The sequence below is a fragment of the Mus musculus genome, chromosome 7 (genome assembly GCF_000001635.26).
Source record: "Mus musculus strain C57BL/6J chromosome 7, GRCm38.p6 C57BL/6J".
Classification (NCBI taxonomy): Eukaryota; Metazoa; Chordata; class Mammalia; order Rodentia; family Muridae; genus Mus; species Mus musculus.
In genome coordinates, this window is record NC_000073.6 from 36,605,001 (window position 1) to 36,612,056 (window position 7,056).

Below are 7,056 nucleotides of genomic sequence, written 5' to 3' on the forward strand. Positions count from 1 at the left end.
TCATTATATACGGATTCCACTTTTGGCGAACTCCTGAATATAATCACCGACGGGGCTGAGATTGGCAGGGCCAGGGTCTGCTACTGGGCTGGCACGCACCTTGGGGCTGGAGCCAGGACTCATGTGGGGTGGGTTTTCTCAGCCCTTGCAACAGGCTGGGACTCAAAGACAACCTGGTCCAGCATGCCTCGTCTTTTTTCCTTGCAGACATGGCTTCCCACAGAGTAGGCAGGACCCAGGCGAGAGGACTGCACTCTGCAAGCAGGGCTCTGAGCTAGTCTTTGCCAGAATCCTGAACATAGCCCTTGTATGGAAATCGCCGACAAAAGAAATTAAGAGCAGAGACACTGGGATTAGACTAATGCATTGATCAAGTCAGACCCTCTCTGTTTCACTGCCAGCGCGCCCCATATAAAAGCGTCATTAAAGAATCTCCATCCTCTCTCCTAGTAATGGCCTGCGATTTGAGCATGCCCCAGTGATTGACAGGTGATGCCACGGCAGCCTGTGTTGTCTTTAAAAAGCCACATCAGATCAGCGGAAGCTTAAAGCACGGCATAAATTATAGATACACGTCTGTTTCTTTGATGATGTGAGACTCATAGGTGCATCGCTCTCCCCTCACACAGAGAACTGCACTTTCAGGAGCCCTTTGTGCCTCGTCACATCACATTTGAAAAAACAACAGGAAAAAAAAAAAACATAACCCTCTCCCTCAGTTTCCTTTCTCTCCTTCTTCTTGTTCTTAAAACAAAAATATTTTAAACAAACCAGCCCCGCTTCCAAGGCAGCTTGGAAGTTTTCCACTTTGGAAAATTAATTAAACATCAAATAAGTGTTTAAGTACAAAATTCTGGGCAGCAAGGATTATGGCACCGGGCTGCATCTATCTGTCAACCTCGCTAACTGTGCCTACTCGAGGCAGGCTTACTGAGTCGGAATATTGCAAGCATCCTGGTCGTTCAAAAACAAAGACGTTCAGAAAGTATTAACAGAAGCATTCATTGCTTCGTAAATTTTATTGTCGGCTGGTGATGCAATTTCCTTATTACTGAGTCCTAAAAGTCTCCCGTGGAAGGATCGGGAGCCACTGCACCAAAGAGAAAGTGCGAACACATGAAAACGTAGCTCCAGTAAGGTGGAAGTCAGATAAAGGCAGAGCGATATTCCTCTATCTTGTCAGTTGAGAGGTGACTTTAAAAAAAAATTATGTTTAGTTGGGTGAATCGAACTCAGTTCTCCAGCAAGAGCAGAGCTGGGAATCAAAATGAGTGGTTCTCTTAACACTGGGCCATCGCTTCAGTCCAGTTGCCTTTCCTTGTCTCACCTTGCCTAGCCCTCGCCTCGCCTCGCCTCGCCTCGCCTTGTCTGAGTCTCACTATGTAGCTCACACTCAGGATCTTCCTCCCGAGTGCCCGGAGCAGAATAAAAACAGCACAGCCCATCACTAAGGGGACTCCATCATCTCTTCTAGTCATGACCTGTGACTTGAGCATGACCCAGTGATTGACACCTGATGCCCTGGTAACCTGGGCTGTCTTTACAAAGCCACCTCAGATCAGCAGAAGTGCACGGCCTCACGCTTGACTGGGAGGTGCCCCCTTCCATAGCCTCTCTCCACCTTTTCTAGTCTTGCTGTCTACCATGAATTCCACCCTTCACTTGAGCTTCAAAACAATATTTTCCTCAACATCTGACTCAAATCCAAAACTCTGAGGATCCCTTTGAAGGTTCACTGTACTTCTAGAAAGAGTGACTTTCTACACGGAGGAACTCCCCATGGAGAACCAACCCAGGCTTCCCAATAATTCCTCAATGAAATCCCCCAGTAGAGGCAACATGCGCAAGGACAGTCATTTGGCACTGTTTTGCCATTAGAAGAGAAATTTGGTCCCTGCCTGAGCCCCACTGAATTCTGTAGAGTTCGCTCTGAGGCACTAACTTGAAAAACACTAATCACAGATCACTTTTCTTGGAGCTAAGACGGTTCCTTTTCCCCTAGGTGTCAGGATCTCTAAGTTGACATAATTCTGCACAAATCACTCTGCCTGTGTAACTTAGAATGTCCCAATCCCCTTTGGACCCTGGCCTCTGTAACTGGGCCATCACTCACTTAATCTCACCTTATCTTTAAATAAATGTAACCAGAAGGGACTTGTTCGGCTCGCCACCTCTTGAGTGATGTGAATTATTTATACAGTCTTCATAGGCATTTGTTAAGCTGCACACAGTCAAAGAGAGAGGGGAACTGTGTGTCTCCTGTTCATCTTGAAGGCTAAGGCCTCAGGGTCAGGGTGGATAGCAGGAGCATCTTGGAAGATTAGTTCTAGCCTTGGCCATGAAGAATACAGTCCACTTGGGTTTGTCATCTTCCACAGGACCTTAAACAATAGAATCTCAAGGTAGGGGTGGTGCTAATGATGCTCCCACCCCCACCCAGAAGAGATGAAGTCCAATGTCCCAGCCATAGGCCATGTAATACAGGCTCTAATTTGTTCCCCTCATTGCACTACCAGAAAAACATGTGAGTGTTGAAAGAGGTGCAGTTAAATGGCTGAAGCTCCAGGAGCATCTCCTGTACAGAGAGTGAGTCTTTTGGAGTAATCTCAAAGCCAATGGCACGCTCTGATTAATGAAGACTTACCATGTGGTATCAAAAAAAAAAAAAAAAAAAAAGAGTGAGATCTAGACTTCTACAATGTCAAACACACAAGATATTGTCCCACCCACATGATTGGCATGAGCTACAAAATCCAGACTAATCAACCCAAGATGTCTTCTGAGATCCAGGATGCAACCCCATTGCTAGGTATGTGCATGTTGATGTTACTGGGTGGCTAGTTTCAAAGAAGAATCTCTGTTGCCCACCCTTTCATGTGTATTCATTTTCTCCTAGGCAGTCCTTGCCATCCTCCACTATCCTCTTCATCCTGCACTTCCTGGGTATTTGGGAATTGTCTGAAAATGCTAGTTTCATAAGAATTCCTCCTTATTCCCATGTGGGCTTGTCAGGGTTGTTTGTTTGTTTGTTTGTTTGGTCAACTTGACACAAGCTAGTCATCTGAGAAGAGGGAACTTCAGGCAAGATGTTACCTCCCGCAGATTATTTTCCTCATTCTTGGTTGATGTGGGTAGGCCCAGCCTAGTGTGGGAGGTGTCTCCTCCCTGGACAGTGACCCTGAGTGCTAGAAGAAATCAGGGTGACACAAACTCTTTGATCTACGATGGTGTGTTGCCTGGAAGAGATGCTAGGGCGATGGTGGCACAAAGCTCGTGGGAGTGACCAACGAAGGTCTGATTTGACTTAAGGCCCATTTCATGAGATGGATCCCATACTTGACACAAGACTAAGAACCTGAGTCTACATAGCTCAGGAACCTAGGGTGAAACCAAATAGCACTGGTCTAAAAAACAGTGATAAAATTACTGTAAATAATATTCTGCTATACTCAAAGATCAGCACCCTGTTCAGCCATCATCAGAGATACTTGCTCTTGAAGCAGACAGAAACAGAGATTGAGACTCAGTCAGAAAATGTATAGGCAGAAAGAAAGAAAGGAAGGAAGGAAGGAAGGAAGGAAGGAAGGAAGGAAGGAAGGAAGGAAGGAAGAAAGACTGGAACACTCGGCCCTAAATTGGATGTCTCCATCAAATCCTCCTCCTTAGGGTCTAGGGAATTCTGCAGAAAAGGAGGTAGAAAGGCTGGAAGAGCCTGAGCCAATGGAGGACTCCAAGAAAATAAGGCCCTCTAAATCAACATGAGCCAACAGGAGTCTGTACCAGGTCCTCGGTGTGTCTGTTACAGCTTCTAGTTTAGTGTTTTTAAGGGATTCATGAGTAGTCTTCCTGTGAGAAAGAGTGGGTCTCTGATTCTTGGGACTTCTCTTGGGTTCTTTTTCTTCTGTTGGCTTGTCCTGTCCAACTTCAATGTGATAGGTTTTGTTTTATTTTATTATATGACTTTGTTATATATTTTTTAATGAATGAATGAATGAATGAATGAATGAATGAATGAATACTTAGCCACTAGGGTAAAGGCTAACAACTTGCCATTTATATATGCTGGAATAGGGAAACTCACTTTTCTCCAATGGATTGACACTTATTATATCAGCCACTCTCAGGAAGGCCTCAAGTTCAGGAGTAATTAAACAATATGTAATTGACTCTACAGTTCTTGTGTGTGTCCTTTTTATTTGGTTAGAGTTTGGTGAGGGGTTTCTCCCCTTTTTTGAGTGTTGCTTTTGAGTATTGTTTTTGTTTGTTTGTTTGTTTGCTTGATTGTTTATAGATATTTTGTTTTATTGGATTCCTTTTTTAGACAAAACTTAAAGTTGGGTAGTTAGGAATGGAGAGAGGGTCTGGAAGGACTTGGGGGAGGGAAAGAATATGATCAAGATACATTTAAATTTAAAAGTTATTTTAAATAATAAAACTATAATGGGAAAGAAAGAAAGAAAGAAAGAAAGAAAGAAAGAAAGAAAGAAAGAAAGAAAGAAAGAAAGAAAGAAAGAAAGAAAGAAAGAAAGGGAGGAAGGGAGGAAGGGAGGAAGGGAGGAAGGGAGGAAGGGAGGAAGGAAGGGAGCAGACAGGCGAGCAAGCCATGGAGAGTAAGCCACATTCCTCTGTGGTCTCTGTTTCACTTCCTGCCTCCCAGCTTCTGCCTTGATTTCCCTCTGTGACGAACTGTGATCAGGATCTGTAAGACAATCGAAAGGAAGCTTGGACATCACAGATCCCAAGTATACTCAGCCTAGAAGGTATGCTGTTATAACTGCCTAGAATCTAGACTCTAGATGGTTCACTGTCCAGGGCTAGAGCTGGGAGAAGTCCTAGATTTGAAGTTTCTGAAGAATTATGAACCTCCATCTGGTAATTGATCATAAGCTTCCTGAAAAAGCTTACAAGACAAATGCCACTGGAAGAAGAAGAAGAAGAAGAAGAAGAAGAAGAAGAAGAAGAAGAAGAAGAAGAAGAAGAAGAAGAAGAAGAAGAAGAAGAAGAAGAAGAGGAGGAGGAGGAGGAGGAGGAGGAGGAGAAGGAAGGAAGGAAGGAAGGAAGGAAGGAAGGAAGGCAGGCATCAACAAACATGTTAGTCTAGAAAAGGATAGTATGAAAGATTCACACATGCTCCTTACATAGCTTAACTCCCCCTCCCCTCCCCCTTCCCTTCCTCCTTCCCCACCTCCATTGCCTTCAACTCTCCCTTTCAAGCTGATCATCTCAGCCAGGGTGCTGTCACTGAGAGGTCTGACCCTGTGAAGGTGCCTAAAATGAGAATGGCTGCTTCTCGGGGGTGGAAACTGTTGCAAGATGTTCCTCAGAGGATGGGTATTTGGAGTAAAGATACTCCTTGGGGGGATTGTGATGAGGTTGTATCCCAATGAGCCCAGGTTGAGATATCAAGTCCAGAATACATTTAACATGCCTCCCTGTAACAGCCTTCACTCAGCTGCACAATGTACTGTAGTGTTGACGATTGTATTAGAGACTGCATGGCTGAGTGAGAGCTTGGCTAAGGCCAGCTAGGACCAGGAGAGAGTGTCTTAGTATTTATAGCTAGCCCAGGAAAGGATTGAAGATAGGTATATGTCTCCTACTGAGTGCTGTTTGCTTCTTCACTGTCACAAAGTAAGTAAGTCAAGCCACTGTAGATTGAGGCAGTCTCTACTTCCACCTGACTCAGAACTCAAAAGCAGGTCTCTTACCATATTTGGAATCTTCTTTCCCAATCAGAAGACTTATTCTTGACACCTGCTATTCCATGGCATACCCTCCAAGGCACCAGGAAGATACAATCTGCCATTGTAATCAGATATCTCAGGGTATCTATTGGCATTTGATTTCTTGCCACTGTGGGATGGTATTCTGTGTCAGTTGGCCTTTCATTGCTGTAACATAATGCCTGGGGCAAGTAACTTAAAGTAGAAAACATTGGCTGCTTCTTTTTTCTAGTTTTGGTTTTAAAGACTGTGATCACTCTGGCTCCATTGTTTCTGGGTCATAGCAGAGCATTAGAGCGTAGTGGAATAGAAGTGATCACCGTGTGGCAGACAGAAAGCAGAGAGAGAGTAGCTGGGAAGAGAGACAGGAAGGGCTGGGGGCAGCACACCTTTCAAAAACACAACCAAATATGACCTATACACCCCTCACACACACACACACACACACACACACACACACACACACACACACACACACACACACACTCACTCACTCCTAGGTACCGCTCCCTTAAAAGCTCATTTAGTATGAATGAACTCATGGGTGGCTGAATGAACTCATGGGTGGCTGAGTCCATTGGTGGATTTGGCACTGATTTCCTGCAATAGTGCTACAAGCTGGACCACATGCTCTCAACAGAGCAACCCCTGTGGTTATGATGTTCCCAAACCATTGCATCCCTTCTCTCCCAAGCTTATCTTTCCAAAAGAAGCAAGAAGACATCCTAATGCGTGCAGAGGTTGATACAGGACCTGACAGAGTGTCACATAAAGCCCTGTCACTTTGTGGCCCTGCTGACGGTGGCTCTCTGACTCTTGATCTTTCTATATCCTGGTTTTCAAACACACTCCATGTTAAACCCTTGGAGAACCCACACAGGTCAAATGCAGCTTTCCAGACCATAGCACTCCATCTTGAAGGACTGAGAACACTGCTTCAGCAGCTCATCTTTTCTTCTTGCTTCCAGATGAGGTAGTCAACTGTCCCCATTTGTCCCCTTGTCAGCACTGAGAGTCCCACGTCTTTTCAGGTGTTTCTGAGAGGCAGGAACTCACCTGCGAAAGTGGGGGGTGCGTTTGTGGAATCAGAATCTGAAAACAAATCCCTCTCTTGGTCCTTGACATTTCTTGTAATATTGGACACATTCTTGGCTGTGAAGATTATATAAGACGCTGTAAGGAAAGGGGTTCGTTCAGGGAGGGCGAGTTTCCTGACAACTGCATGAGGAGATAATGGAAGGAGAAGGTTTGTCCTGACTCTTTGCCCTGTTAACTGTGGCCTCGGTACACACTGGCTTGTACTTGCCTATCTTCATTTGCACCGCTTTGCTGT